General features: G+C 43.6%; 1 protein-coding gene across 3 annotated transcripts in view; it reads right to left on the bottom strand.

Moving 5' to 3' along the window:
• The window catches only part of rbm25b (RNA binding motif protein 25b), an 88,443-nt gene extending 75,633 nt beyond the window's left edge, over nucleotides 1-12,810 (bottom strand). For 2 of the 3 annotated variants that reach the window (XM_020532841.2, XM_020532843.2), the window contains exon 1: nucleotides 12,577-12,809. The gene's annotated coding sequence lies outside the window, so the exon portion shown is untranslated. Of the gene's footprint in view, nucleotides 1-12,576 lie in introns of all 3 variants that reach the window. The other variant, XM_020532840.2, reaches the window with a different exon arrangement.
• Nucleotides 12,811-16,036: the final 3,226 nt, after the last annotated feature.

Genomic DNA, 16,036 nt, shown 5'->3' with positions numbered 1-16,036 from the left:
AGGAGGGAAGTTATGCGAGGAGTCAGAGAAAATGAGTGAGATTCTTAGTGAATACTTTGCATCAGTATTCACTGAGGAGAGGGACACGACGGATGTTGAGGTGAGGGATAGATGTTTGATTACTCTAGGTCAAGTCAGCATGGGGCGGGGGGGGAGATGTGTTGGGTATTCTAAGAGGCATTAGGGTGGACAAGTCCCCAGGTCCAGATGGGATCTATCCCAGGTTTCTGAGGGAAGCAACAGGAAATGGCTGGGGCCTTAACAGATATCTTTGCAGCATCCTTGAGCATGGGTGAGGTCCCAGAGGACTGGAGAATTGCTCACGTTGTCCCCTTGTTTAAGAAGGGTAGCAAGGATAATCCAGTGAACCTGACGTCAGTGGTGGGGAAGCTGCTGGAGAAGATACTGAGGGATAGGATCTATTTACATTTTTAAGAAAATGGGCTTATTAGTGATAGGCAGCATGGTTTTGTGCAGGGAAGGTCATGTCTTACCAACTTGATAGAATTCTTTGAGGAAGTGACAAACTTGATAGATGAGGGAAGGGCGTAGATGTCATATACATGGACTGCAGTAAGGCATTTGATAAGGTTCCCCATGGTAGGCTGATGGAGAAAGTGAAGTCGCATGGGGTCCAGGGCGTACTAACTAGATGGATAGAGAACTGGCTGGGCAACAGGAGACAGAGAGTTGTAGTGGAAGGGAGTTTCTCAAAATGGAGAACTGTGACCAGTGGTGTTCCACAGGGATCCGTGTTGGGACCACTGTTGTTTGTGATATACATGAATGATCTGGAGGAAGGTATAGATGGTCTGATTAGCAAGTTTGCAGATGACACTAAGATTGGTGGAGTAGCAAATAGTGAAGGGAACTGTCAGAGAATGCAGCAGAATATAGATAGATTGGAGAGTCCGGTGGAGAAATGGCAGATGGGAGTTCAATCCAGGCAAGTGCGAGGTGATGCATTTTGGAAGATCCAATTCAAGAGAGAACTATATGGTAAATGGAAAAGCCCTGGGGAAAATTGATGCACAGAGAGACCTGGGTGTTCAGATCCATTGTATCCTGAAGGTGGCAACGCAAGTCGATAGAGTGGTCAAGAAGGCATACGGCATGCTTTCATTCATCGGACGGGGTATGGAGTACAAGAGTTGGCAGGTCATGTTACAGTTGTATAGGACTTTGGCTCGACCACATTTGGAATACTGCGTACAGTTCTGGTCGCCACATTACCAAAAGGATGTGGATGCTTTGGAGAGGGTGCAGAGGAGATTCACCAGGACGTTGCTGGTATGGAGGGCGCTAGCTATGAAGAGAGGTTAAGTAGGTTAGGATTATTTACATTAGAAAGACGGAGGTTGAGGGGGGGACCTGATTGAGGTCTACAAAATCATGAGAGGTATAGACAGGGTGGATAGCAAGAAGCTTTTTCCCCCAAAGTGGGGGACTCAATTATTAGGGGTCATGATTTCACTAGGTGAGAGGGGAAAAGTTTAAGGGAGATATGCGTGGAAAGTTCTTTACGCAGAGGGTGGTGGGTGCCTGGAACACGTTGCCAGCGAAGGTGGTAGAGGCGGGCACGATAACGTCATTTAAGATGTATCTAGACAGATACATGAATGGGCAGGGAGCAGAGGGATACAGGTCCTTGGAAAATAGGCAACAGGTTTAGATAGAGGATCTGGATCGGCGCAGGCTTGGAGGGCTGAAGGGCCTGTTCCTGTGCGATAATTTTCTTTGTTCTTGTTCTTTGATATGGGATTAGCGCTCTTTTAGAGGTAATTATGTCAGTGCAGAATCTATGGGCTGAAGGGCCTTTTCTGTACAACTTGATTTCATGACTAGTCACTAGAACAAAGCACCTTCTCAGACGTTTTGTGGAGAAATACATTTATTCAATCGACAATCCATCATCTGAACATAAATTTGACAAAAGCACATTACAGAATCCCTGCAGTGTGGGACCAGGCCATTGGTCTATCAAACCCACACTTACCCTCTGAAGAACATCCCACCTGGACACATCTTTCTATTGTATCCCTGTAACCCTGCATTTTCCCCCTGGCTAATCCACCTAGCCTGCACATCCCTTGACACAATGGACAATTTTAGCAGTCCACCAAACCGGCACATCTTTGGACTATGGCAGGAAACCAGAGCACCCAGAGAAAACCCATGCAGACACAGGGAGAACATGCAAACTCCACACAGTCGCCCAAGGCTGGAATTGAACCCAGCTCCCTGGTGTTGAGAGGCAGCAGCGTTAACCACTGAACCATCATGCTGCACACTCCTCCCCCAACCCAGCTATCAATTACCTGACCGAGATATCTGTTTCACTGACCAATAATAATTTAAAACCCCTAACTGAAAGCAGTCAAGTTCAACAGAGAAATTGTACCTGGAATCTTTTGCTCTGAATACTTTCTTACGATAGGCAGCACTTTTCTCATGAGGCCATCAGTTGATCACACAGTCCAAGCAACACAGAGTTGAGTGACCTTTGATTTGAGTGAACCAAGGATGGCAGACTAATCTTATCATAATCTGACTTGCACCTCCGTAGACCAGGCCACCAGTCAATTCCACTCTTAAACAAACGGTAAAGCTTCCTGTACACCCATGCCCATCAAACACTCCCAGGACAAGTCCTGCACGGGATGAGATAGAGAGTAAAACTCCCTCTTTTTCAAAAATGAAAGCAAACTAAGAAAATATGCCTCAATACTATCACCAAACAATCTCAGAACAAGTACAGCACATGATTTGTTTCAAATTCAAACTCCACCTACACTGTTCTGCAAACAGTGAAGGACAGGTACAGCACAGCATTAGATACAGATTAGATCCCTCCTCTATGCACCCCCATCAAACACTTCCAGGACAGGAACAACAGAAAGAAAGATACAGAGAAATGCTGCCTCTATTCTCTTAAACTGGAATTAGAGCTCCAAAACCACGTACCCGTCAAACATACTCAGACAGATGCAGACACAGGGTTAGATATCAACTAACACTGGAAACCAAGTTCAGTTGCTTTGGCTATCACCTTGACAACTACAAACTTCACAACTACAATTTTACTGCTGCTCTCATCCCACCAAACTCTGCCTTTTGACCGCTTACTTATTAACAGCTGCACTGGTTGCGTTCGGGTATCTAGTTTTCATTCTTGAATCCCTGTTAAATCCCCTTCAGCTCATTCATATCTGCCTTTAAACTAATCAATTGCTCACTTATCTTAACCTACAGCTATGGTCATTCACATAACACGTGTTGTTACCTGCATACAATCAAAATTATTACGGCATTGCAGGAGGCCACACAGCCCACGATAGGGCTCCATAGAGAAAACCGATTGTTATAATTATTATTATAATTATTATTCAATATCTGCTGGAAGTTTATTTTTGTGACATGCTGATTTAAGTCACTCGTCTCAAATGCTATCTCCCTCGTAGGCAGAAAGTTCCAGGTCTCTCACACTCACTAAGAAAAGGTTCTTTTTCACCATTTCCTTTTATAGCCCAAAACCTTAATTCACTGTACTATAGCCCTTTGTGTATTAAAAAAAAGGAACTTTTTCTTTGTCCACTTTATTCAAACCTGCTGTAATCTTGTAAACAAGATAACAGTGAGCAACAACCTGTTCTAGCTGCTTGATTAAATTTGAACCTTAATTCTGGACAATAAAACAAAGTAAAAATCGATCTGAAACTAACTGGTCCAATATTGTCAGGCCAGATTGCTACAGCAGTTTCTTCTTTGCTATAATTTACTTGAGTTGAATGCAGCAGAAAGGCTTTTATTAATAATGTATATCTTTAATCCTGTGTCGATTTGGTTCACCTACTCTCATATTCAAATCTAGTTATAGTCACTGTTAGCAGTGATAAATTTAACATGCTGATTATCAAGCAGAGTTTATGACTTAAACTGGTATCTTTTCAAACAAGAATTTTGAGAATCCCATTTGAAAACATTATTTGATCTTCTTGCACTCAGCATTGATTCGGTTGAATCAATGTTCTCAAATAAAAGGAACTTGCTATCAGTTCAACATGTTAGGAGAAGGAATGAAGTGTTTCCTCCGATGTATATACAAATTTAGCCATAAACAGCTGACCCACAATTTAGATCATCCCCACACTTAATTATCTTATATAAATATTTATGGTAGCAGAAGCAATTTTAGAAGCAAGTAAATTTCCTGAGATTTCCTATTCCTGCTACTTAATCATCAATTGGAAGTTTAAAGAAATTATTCCCCACTGATTCCACTGTCAGAATCTGGCTGCTTAGAGCTGATGCAAAACCAGTGAGTAATCAATCTATAAACACATTGACATTTCTCAATGAAACATCACCAATCCAAAATATTTAGAACCTTCAATACGATACAGGGCCCAACAATACATTGCTGGTAAGGATGGTCTCTTGTGGTGTAGTGATAGTGCCTGTACACCTAACACAGAAGGTCTGGATTCAAGTCCCATCTGCCCCTAATGTGCATTATAACATGTTCAAATAGGTTGATTCACAGCAGCTGGTTTGTTGATCCCAGGGTATGATTCTCATTTTAGTGCTCTTAGGGCATACAGTTAGAATCCCTATCTCTGGGCCAGGAACCCTGGGTTCAAGTCCCACTTGCCCCAGACGTGTCATAATATATCCAAATAGGTTGATTCAAATAACTATGATTCCCACTTCAGAGTACATAGTGACAAGCATACTGGCGGTTCAAGGCTCAACCCCCATGGTATCTCTTTAAGAAAAAGGTTCTTGTGGGGCAGCAATAGTATCCTGAAGGTTCAAATCAAACTTGCCCCAGAGGTATGGTAAAATCACTACTGAACAGGCTGATGAGAAAACATCTTCATTTCTGATAGTGTACTAAACCCCACATGCCAACTCAGAAAATCATCTTCACTTGCATTTCCTGAACACAAACTCTACCACCTATGTCAAATGCACAGGCACAAGGACTTCCACCGCCCTCTCGGATTGAGAATTCCAAAAGATCTACCACTCTCTAACTCAAAAGAAATTCACTGGTGCCGCAGTTAGAAGCATGGGAACAACTCCTGTCTACGTTGTACTTAAGTCAGGCCGGTGTGCATCACTGGTCCTTCATATATTAGGTCACAATCCTGGACCTCCCTGTGGAAAAGCACTGCAAGCATACCTACATCAAATCCAGTGCAGTGGTACATGTTACCAGCTCATGACTTTTTCAAGGATAATTAGGAATGGACAATAAATCTCTACCTTGTTAATACTGCATAGATACAGCTTGAAAAATCTATGACTGCATGCACATACAAATTAGTGGATCACTCGGGCAGTCAAGCCCATTTCATCATTCAATAAAATCACGATTAATCTGATTACTCCAAATGTCCACCTACCCACAATATCCTTTCACCTTCTTGCTTAGCAACCTTCCTCTGCCTTAAGAATATTCAAAGATTCCGCTTCCACTGCCAAGAGTTCCAAAGATTCCCAACTCAGAAAAACAAATCATCTTGGGTATGTTTTTAATTCATTTATGGAAAATGGGTAAGTATCTATTGTCCAATCCGAGCTGCTCTTGAGAAGGTGATGGTGAGCTGCCACTTGAACCACTGTAGACCATTTGGTGTGGGACGACCCACAATGCTATTAAAGAGGCAGTTCCAGAATTCTGGTCGAGTGACCCTGAAGGAACGGTGATGTATTTCCAAGTTAAGCGGCTTAAGGGCAATTTACACAATGTTTCCATATCTCGGCTGGCCTGGATCAGGGATCAGGCTATTTTGAAACTTGTAATGAGGTAAGTTTAATAAGCGATATCAGAGTAAAAGATCCCTTCAGGAACAGTGACCATAACATGGGAGAATTTACCGTGCAGTTTCAGGGGGAGGAATGTGAGTCATAAACAAATGTGCTAAGCCTAGATGGGAGGAACTTCAAAGAAATGAGGGCAATGGTAACCAGAGTGGACTGGGAACCATGTTTAACAGTAAAAACAATTGAGAAAAGACATCTATAAGACATTAGTTCATAGACTACAAAAACTATATATCCCAGTGAGAAAGGAGGATTCTAGGAATGGGATAAGCCAACATGGTTAACCAGGGAAGTTAGGGACATTAGATTCAAAGAAAAAGCAAACAATGTGGCAAAGACTAGAGACAAGACAGAGGATTGCAAAGATTTTAAAACTAAAAGACAATCCAAAATAGAGGGAGAGATAAACTTGGCGTGTAAATTTGGAAGTAATATCAAGTAATAAGTTATTTAAATACAGAAAAAAAAATTAAGAGAAAGGCCCAAGTTAGAGAACAAGGCTGTGGAAATAATAATAAAAATAATAAGCAGGAAATAGCAGGGGCATTAATAAATACTTTGCCGTTTTTCATAGTAGTAGCAGCACTACACTAAAATAGCATTCCAAAATTACTAAATAATTGAAGATCAAAAGGAGGAGTGGAAATAAATACAAGAAAAATCACTAGAGGAAAAAGCATTAAGAAATTAAAGGGCCTAAAAACTAAGTCCCCTGACGTGATGGGATGCATATTGAAAGGAGTATCGATAGAGATAATGGGTGCACTGGAATCTTCCACAATTCTGGACAGTTTTTAAGAGGATTAGAAAACTGCTAATGTAACATCTATTTAAAAAAGTAGACAAAAAACGTAGGTAATGGCCAGTTAGCTTTAAGTTTGTAGTTGGGAAAATGCTAGGCTACTTGATAAGGTGCCATTATGCTGGGATAGCATATCAATACAGTTAAAGGAGTGGTTAACTACAAGGAGAGAGATTTGGTTGGGGGGGAGGGGGGGGGGGGGGGGGGAAAATTCAGACAGCCAGTGGAGTGCCACAGGAATCAGTGCTGAGTCACAATTATTTGCAATATATTACTGACATGGATGAGGATTGTGAATGAACTATTGCCAAGTTTGCAAATGACACAAAAATAGAAGGAAAGCAAGTGGTGAGGATGACTTGAGTCTGAGCAGGGTACAGACAGTTTAAGCAAGTAGACAGAAACTTGGTAGATAGAAACTCATATAGGAAACGTGCGGTTATTTACTTTGCAGGAAGAGGAGGAACAGAATATGATTTAACTGGAGGAAGTCTGCAGAAAGCGACAGAGGGGTATTCAGGAGTCCTCATACGTAATGCAAAGACCTAATAGACATTCAACATGCAATAGGGAAGGCAAACAGAATGTGGGCCTTTATTTCAAAGGGAATGGAGTTGAATAGTAGGGAGGCTTCATTACAACTACACAAGGCACTAGCTGGAATACCGTGAACAGTTTTTGGCTCTTTAACTAAAGATATACTGGCACTGAAGGCAGTCCATAGAAGGTTCACTTGGCTGACCCTGGATAGAGACAGACTATCATATGAGGAGAAGCTGAGTAGGTTGGGTCTGTACTCATTGGAGTTTAGAAAAGTGAAAGGTGACCTTCTTGAAATATGCAAGATTCTTAGGGGACTTTATATTATAAGTTTGTTTTCCCTTGTAAGAAAGACTAGGTCCAAAGGGGATTATCTCAGAATAAGGGGTCACACATTTAAGGCAGATGAGGATAATTTTTTTCTCTCAGAGGGTAGCGGATCTGCGGAATTCTTCACGACAGATGACTATTGAGAGTGGGATAAATGAAATAGACAAATTTTTAAATCAGTAAGGGAATCAAGGGAAAAGGCAGGAAAGTGCAGTTGAGAATCATTAGATCAGCATTCCCGTTGAATGGCACAGCAGATTCAAGTGACAAATGGTCTCCTTCTGCTCCTACAGTTATGGCCCTTGTCCTTCTAGGTGGTAGTAACCGATATCAAAAATAACTTTTCAAAAGCTAGTGGTTCTCACTCCTTTTGAAATGCTTACCTGGTTTACACAGGAGCTAGATTCAACCACGGTCAGGCCAGGTTAGAGGGTTCACAGCCAAAACTGATCAAGGAATACAAATCGGCTCAAGTTTCCAATTTGGGAACAAAAGACACTGATCTTTAGTAGTAGTAAATATTTAATTATACAAAGTTGCATGTCTCTCTCCTCCCCATTTGTACTTGGTTAATGAATCCAATGAATTCTCCATTTCCCTCCTTCAATTTATTCTCAGGTTCCCTTCCATTTTAGCTATCTTACCATTTTCCTTCACTGTGAACACTTCAGAAACCAACCTATATCCTTATACCTATGGCCATATCCTGCCACGAATGGGTGTAAATCTTACTTATGAGATATTTATAAAAAAAATGTAATTTGTATCATTATCATGCTTTATTTTTTGATACGGCCTTCTGTAATCTTGATATTTTCTTTGTGGCTTTGTTTTCTAAGTTTCATGCAGTCGAGTGGACTATACTGCTTTTCTGTTATTTGTGCAAGTTGCTTGCATTAGCTTTGCGCAGAATCTTACTCTGCATGTTGACCACGGTTGTTCGACTGTACAAGTGGAATTTTTGGCCCTTAGAGGGTATTGTATGAAAAATACCTCCCGTTGTTTAGAAGTTTACCTCAGACATTTGACCCAGTTCATTATATTTACTGTGTACCTCACTCCATTCAAAGGTTAAAACATGTATAAATGGTTGGATGCTTATCATAGAATACCAAGAGCAGAAACAGGCTATTTAGCACCAACCCTCCGAAAAACAATCCACCAGATCCAACCCCTTGCCCTATCCCCATGGCTAACCATCTAGCCTGCATATCCCTGGACACTATGGGGCAATTTAGCATGGTCAAACCACCTAACCCTCACATTTTTGGACTGCAGGAGGAAATGGAGCACCTGGATGAAATGCATGCAGACACAGGAAGAATGTGCAAACCTCACATAGTCACCCAAAGCTGGAATCAAACCCAGGTCCCTGGTACTATGTCGCAGCAGTGCTAACCAATGAGCCACCAGTCCGCCCAAAACGTATCCTTCCCAAATTTTTACAAACTCATCCTTCCCAAATTTTTACAAACTCATCCTTCCCAAATTTTTACAAACTCATTAATTTATGATTCTACTTGCAAACTTGTTAGATAAAACCTGAAGAAAAATCTTCAAAGTAAAAAGCCCCTGTGGGAAGGAGAAGGACAGATTGGTCAGAATATTGTCATCGTAACATGGTAAGCCTTTTTGATGCCAGCAGGTCCAGTTACAGGCCAAAGGCCAAAATCTCCTCAACTCACAGGATGCTCTCAACTTCAACAACCCCTCAACCATGAATCCCAGCAGTAGCTGATATTCTCTAAGCTACTGCAAACCATGGATGGACAACTGTCGATGCAACAAGCAATCAAACAAACGAAAACCAAAAACCTGTGACCCCAATGGCGCTCCAAAGCTGCTGGGCTTTTTCTCACATTAACACTTCAGATACTCAGATGCAGGTTTTAAAAGAAAAAAAAAACTCACCATTCCCAACTTCATGAATGTAACAAGTAATTACTTTCAAGGAGAGAGATAAGTGAGGGTAACTCCTGAAGTATTCCCATGACTACGGTAGGAAAAATCCTAACATTTTTCACCTACTTCCTGTAGCTACAGAACTCCTCTCAGAAACACGTGAGGCTTTAGCTGTCCCAGAGAAACGCCAGATGTGGTCCTTGTTACCAGGCAAATCCAAGAAAAACACCAAGGAAACCAGGAACTCTTCATGACATTCATTTACTTGATCGAGGTATGTGACTCGATACACCACCAGGCTCTGGTGAATTGTCTTCCAAAGATCTGTATATCCAAAAAACTTCTTCAGTAATATCTCCAATGAGAATCTTCACAATCTGGACCAGTGCAAAGTGAGGCTTGTGACACCACCTGATAGTGCTGTTCACCTCAGGGATCAATTGCACTTGTGTCAGTATTAAATACTGATGGAAAAGGCTCTAATCACAGTCACCTAAATAACATGATGAAACTGACAACCACAAACATATGACCTACGGTTTGAGTGTGACTGATATGTCATTGCCCATTCTGTACCAGACGTGCAAGCTACTCTCAATTTCATTCTGCATAAAAGTTCACCCTATCTTTGAATGTTGTCAAAACAAAAGACATACCAACCTGATAAACCAAATATTTCACCTTCAATATAGATTGAAGAAAAGCCTCTGGACTCTGCTTCCCATGCGTTGGCAGTCACCTCTCGCAAAATGTCACTACCGACTAGGGGTTCCAACACCACATCAGGTACAACATCTCAGCCTTCTGCACACTACAGCAGATAAACAAAGACTTCCAAAAGTCACACAAGTCCTCATGTAGAAAGCAGCTGCCACCACCGCACTGCAGTGGCATTGGTCTACATATCAGTGACAGAGTACTGGAGAAATCCTCCAGACTGAATGGGAGGATAAGGCCAGCTCCACAAACATTCAGGAAAACCTCCTACAAAATCAATTTCAATGACTGGAGAGATAATGCTTGTGCCCAAAAAGCATCTGCACAATTCTGAAGAAGGGTCTAGGCCCGAAACGTCAGCCTTCCTGCTTGTTTGATGCTGCTTGGCCTGCTGTGTTCATCCAGCTCTACACCTTGTTATCCCTGCACAACTAGGTTCACAGTTTTCTCAATCTTCAAACAGACCAGATTTCAGAGGAACAAAAACAAAGTTGCTGGAAAAGCTCAGCAGGTCTGGCAGCATCTGTGAAGGAAAAAACAGAGTTAACGTTTCGGTGACCCTTCCTCAGAACTCACAACCGGACCTGAAACGTTAACTCTTTTTTTTCTTTCACAGATGCTGCCAGACCTGCTGAACTTTTCCAGCAAACTTTGTTCTTGTTTCTGATTTACAGCATCTGCAGTTATTTCGGCTTCCAGATTTCAAGGGAGACCATAGAAAATGATTTAAAAGACATTCTGAGGGTCTGCTTAAAATGTGACAGCACTGACATGAATGACTGGGACTGTTCCACATAAATGACAAAAACTTGTTCATCAGGCTGTTCAAGGCTTTAGTCACAATGCCTTAATGATGATGTGCTGCAGCAGTAGCAAAAAGAAAGCAAATCCTATACTCTAGAATCTTGTATCTCACGGGATGTCCTGCCACATAGAGCCAGACATCTGCGGGATTGAGAATCAGCCTATTCAGTCACACAGAAATTCAGAATCCTCAAATTGAAGGATAAGAGGAAGACACGTTTGAAATCAGTTGGCATTCCACAGGCAAATATCAAAACAAAAACTGCAGATGCAGAAGACCTGAAACACACAAAAATAAAAACTGGAGAAACTTAACAGGGCTGGCAGCATTGCGGAGAGAAAGCAGCACAGACATTCATGACCCTTCCTCAAAACTACAGAAAAAAGGGTCGCCGGACTTGAAACATTAACTGTTTTCTCTCCATCATGGTGCCACAATAGACCTAAGTTTCTCCAGCAATTTCTGTTTTCAATTAAATACCACAGCCCAGCAAGAAATCAAAGTCTTCAGCAATAAATGTACAAGAGCTAACAGTTCAACACATGTCCAATCAGGAGATCCTCTGAAGCTGCTGCTATTGACCAGAAATATCACTTACCAGCATTATCTAAATATTCCTAAACTTCTACTTGCACAAAAACACAATTAGTTACTTACCTGTGATGGAAAATTAGCTTTGTTAAAAATATACTGTATTCTGAAAAGAAGCAAAGTAGAGCTTTGCATCTCGGTCTAACAATTTACAAATCAAACCTTGCTCCTCCATACTCTTAATATAATTTTAATTTAACCAGAGCTAATTATTACCCTTTCACTTATGTCACAATCCTTTTATCAGGTTTTTGCTCAATACTTCATGGTTTAAAAGATCACGAGGGGCAAAGAAATCCTAAAACGCAAGAGCGTTCCGATGCAAAAGTGTGGCAAAAGAACAAGCCGCAGAAGAGTGGGAGACGAGGAGTGAAGTAGTTTCTGCTGGGAATCCTTAACTGAGGAGGGTAACCCTAGCTACAGGAAAGACGGGAAGGGAGAAATGTTCAGCAGGCCGGCTCTGCGGGCTGAGGAAAGGCCACCATTTTGTTGCAAAGTTTTATTGTGGCAATTGTACAATTTAAGAGGAATGTTGGTGGTGTATTGGGAGGAGACACGAGCCCATCTCTCGCTGAAGGCAGGCAGAAAACACTAACACTCTCTACCCCCAACCATCCTAGACGGATGGGGGTAGGGAGGACAGAAGAGGGAAGGGGTAAGGAAACTGCCCTCTGGAAACACGAGAATATTACAATCTGATTTGGGGAAGGGCCCAGCTCAAGCTCGGGGACCTCCACAAAATGGCGAGAAGAGTCAGGGCCCTCCGATGCTCACAACCAGCGGCCTCTGCCCGCGCCGCACCGAACTCCGCTATTTCTTCACCCACGAAGGAAGGTAGGCAGAGGCCGGCCCGAACTGCAGGTCGGCGTCTGCGGCCACTGGGAGGAACGGCAGCCTGCGATCCAGGCCCTAGCGGACTCACAGCCCCACTCCCTTCACAAGCAGCACCAGCGCTCGGCCCAAGCTTCATTCGCAGGCAAAGCCCGGGGCCCGGGCCTCCACCAGAATCAGCACAGACAGAGTAAGATTGCGCGGTCATCCCGGGACAGCGAATACTCACCAGTGCGTACTGCACGCTGAGCCCGAGGACTCGGCACTCAGTATCGGACTGAACAGCAAATCCTCAGCCACTCGGCCTCGCTCCCGGAACAACAGCTCGCAGGCTCTGCGTCACTACGTGCGCGCCTTCACGGAACATCATAACGTGCGCGCAACCCCACGATCTGCCTCGCAGCGTTTGCAGCCTACGAGCTCCCCTATCTGAATGAGACCGTCATGCTTTGCATACCCCTTCAACCTCCACAATCCCCCTAAGAACACCTTTACCCTCAGTACCGCTTCCTGTAAACACCCGCAATAAACACACTCACTGTAGTGACTGAAACCAGCTGGATCTTGTTGACTATGAGATCCGTGATTGGGGGTTGTTAATTTGGGCCAATCAGGAAAGCCCTGGCTGACCGAATATAACTTGGAGATGAAAAACTGTCCAGTTTGGGGGATTGACTGAGCTGGGTTGGTCACAGTCGGTGTTACTCTGCACAAGTAAATAAAGGGAGGAAACGTGGTGATAGGATACCATCCTCTGTATACTTCTTTCAGTGGTGATGGGAGAAAACAGGATGTGCCTGAAAAACACTTACATGTAACAGGCACCTTGGAGTTGGGGCAAGCATTTCTGACATCAGGTATTTATTTGCAAAGCTTGGCTTGTTTGATCCTGCTGTCAAAGACTGGGCCCAGTATGTGGAAAGAATGTGAGATAACAAGGTGTAGAGCTGGATGAACACAGCAGGCCAAGCAGCATCATAAGAGTAGGAAGGCTGACATTTTGGGCCTAGACCCTTCATCAGATGTCAGCCTTCCTGCTCCTATGATGCTGCTTGGCCTGCTGTGTTCATCTAGCTCTATGCCTTGTTATCTCAGATTCTCCAGCATCTGCAGTTCCTTCTATCTTGGAAAGAATGTGATATTGTTTTCTGGCCAAATTACATTGGGACAAATCAAAAGCAATGAGTAATCCTTTTGACTGCTTGTAGACCTGCAGCATTTTCAGTTATAAGGGGCTTAACTTTTCCAGAGGCACCAGGCACTCAAACCTTGCAAGAGTTGATTGGAGTTATTTGAGGAATGTTACAACTACAAAACTCCTCCAATTCTGAGACACTATCGGTTTTAAGAATCAGGGGAATCCATATTTAGAACTTTTTGGTTCTGTTCTTCTATGAGAAGCATTTGGTGCACTTACCACTGATGGTAGTGAAAGGCTCAGGCCCACTCCTATTGGAGCAGAATTCACAGATTGAGAAAGATTCATTGAGATTGGCTTGACATTTTTCCACTAGAAAATGGCTGCCTCAGTGAGAAGTGCAAATTGTGGTGGTGGTATGGTGTACTGATCTCTACATCACTGAGGCCAGACTCCAACTCTCTGATGTCTCCTCCTGCTGTCCCCTTGATCATGACTCCACCTCTGGTCACCCAGCCATCATCTCCCACATCATCAACAACCTCATCACCTCAGAAGAACTCCCATCCACAGCCTCCAACCTCAATGAAACAGGCAGTGTGGGGTTGGGGAACTATCTCTTACCCAAAATCCATGAATCTGACTGCTTCAGTCAATCCATTGTCTCTGAATAAAAACCAAAAGAATTGTGGATGCTGTAAATCTGGAACAAAAACAGAAGTTGCTGGAAAAGTTCAGTAGGTCTGGCAGCATCTGAGAAGAGAAAAAAAAAACTGAGTTAATGTTTCGGGTCCAGTGACTCTTCCTCAGACCATTCCTCTGCTGCATCTGCTCCCAAGATGAGGCATTCCACACCAGGTCATCCCAGATATCATTTCTGAAGAAGAGTCCAGACCCGAAATGTCAGCTTTCCTGCCCCTCTGATGCTGCTTGGCCTGCTGTGTTCATCCAGCTCTACACGTTGTTATCCCAGATATCCTCTTATTTTAGGGACTGTAATTTCCCCACCTCTGTGATTAAGGATGCCCTCAACTGCATCCCCTCCATTTCCTGCACTTCTGCTCTCAAAGACCCTCTTTCCCCAACAACGATAAGAATAGAGGCCCCTTAGTCCTCATATACCACCCCAACAACCTCCAGATCCAATGCACCATCCTCTGATATTTCCACCACCTACAATCAGACCCCACTACTAAAAAGACATTTCCCTCCTCACCCTTGTCAGCTTTCGGCAGGGACCATTCATTCTGTGACTCCCTTGTCAACTCTACATTCCCCACCAATTCCTCCAGCGCACCCGACACCTTTCCCTGCAACCATGAAAAGTGCAACACCAGTCCCCAACACCTCCCCTCTCACCTTCGTCCAAAGCCCCAAACGATCCTTCCAGATCCGGCAGAGATTCACCTGCACTTCATCCACCCTTATCAATTGCATTCATTGCTCCCAATATGGTCTCCTGCACATTGGGGAGACCAAACGCAGGCTCGGGGACTGGTTCATGGAGCACCTGTGCTCAGGACGTAACAATCAAGCCGACCTTCCAGTTCCCATCCATCCCACTCCACTGACGATACGTCCTTCCTTGGCATTCTCTACTGTCAGTGAGGCCAAACGTAAACTGGAGGAACAACACCTGATATTTTGCCTTGGAAGCTTATACCCAATGGCCTCAACATTGACTTCAACATTGGCTTCTAAATCCTTCCACTTCCAGCCTTATCCCATGTCTCCCCCTCCCTCTCTTGACCTGACCCAACCTGTCCATCTTCCTACTCACCTATCCGCTCCACTCTTCCCACAGACCAATCAAAATAACCCCCTACTTTCATCCACCTATCACCATCTGTCCTACCCTTCCCCCGCCCCACCATCCTTCCTCTATTTATTTTTGGGCTCCCCTTCCCCTTCCCAGTTCCGATGAAGGGTTTCAGCCCGAAACGTTGACTTTTCTGCTCCTCGGCTGCTGTCTGACCTGCTGTGCTTTTCCAGCTTCACAGCTATTTACTCTGGCTTGGGTTGGGTTACTCTGGCTTTCCTTGGGTTAGTGAATTATTATGGAAAATTCATGCATAACCTGGCCTCCATCTTGTCACCCTCACACCTGCTATTGAAACAGGGTCAGCCTTGGAAATGGTCGCATTGCCAAGAAGTAGCCTTTAGGGAAGTGAAACAGCAGCTATCTTCATCTGAGGTGTTGGCCCACAATGATCCGAAGCAAGAGGAAGTGCCAACGGGATAAGGCTTTGGAAATCCAATGCTGGCCACTTGCCCCCTCTAAGCAAGAGAGACAGTTTAATTCAGGGGAAGAAGTTTGGTGCCGGAGCCATGGAAATGGCCCTGTATGGGCACAGGATGAGGTCGATGCGAGGTCAGCTGCCATGACTTACAAAGTTCAGTCCTGAACAAACATGTGGATCACCTGAAAGCTGTTACCTCACAAACAGGCCAGGAGCAAAACATACCTGGCCTTTCAGAAACCGTAGGTTCTCCCCCTCTATCCAGAGTCCAAGATGGATGTAGCATAGATACCGTTACCAACAGAAGAGGA

The sequence above is a fragment of the Rhincodon typus genome, chromosome 8 (assembly GCF_021869965.1).
Source record: "Rhincodon typus isolate 14 chromosome 8, sRhiTyp1.1, whole genome shotgun sequence".
In the NCBI taxonomy this organism is placed as follows: Eukaryota; Metazoa; Chordata; class Chondrichthyes; order Orectolobiformes; family Rhincodontidae; genus Rhincodon; species Rhincodon typus.
Note: the sequence above shows the minus strand (reverse complement) of the source record. Positions and strands in the feature narration are given on the sequence as shown.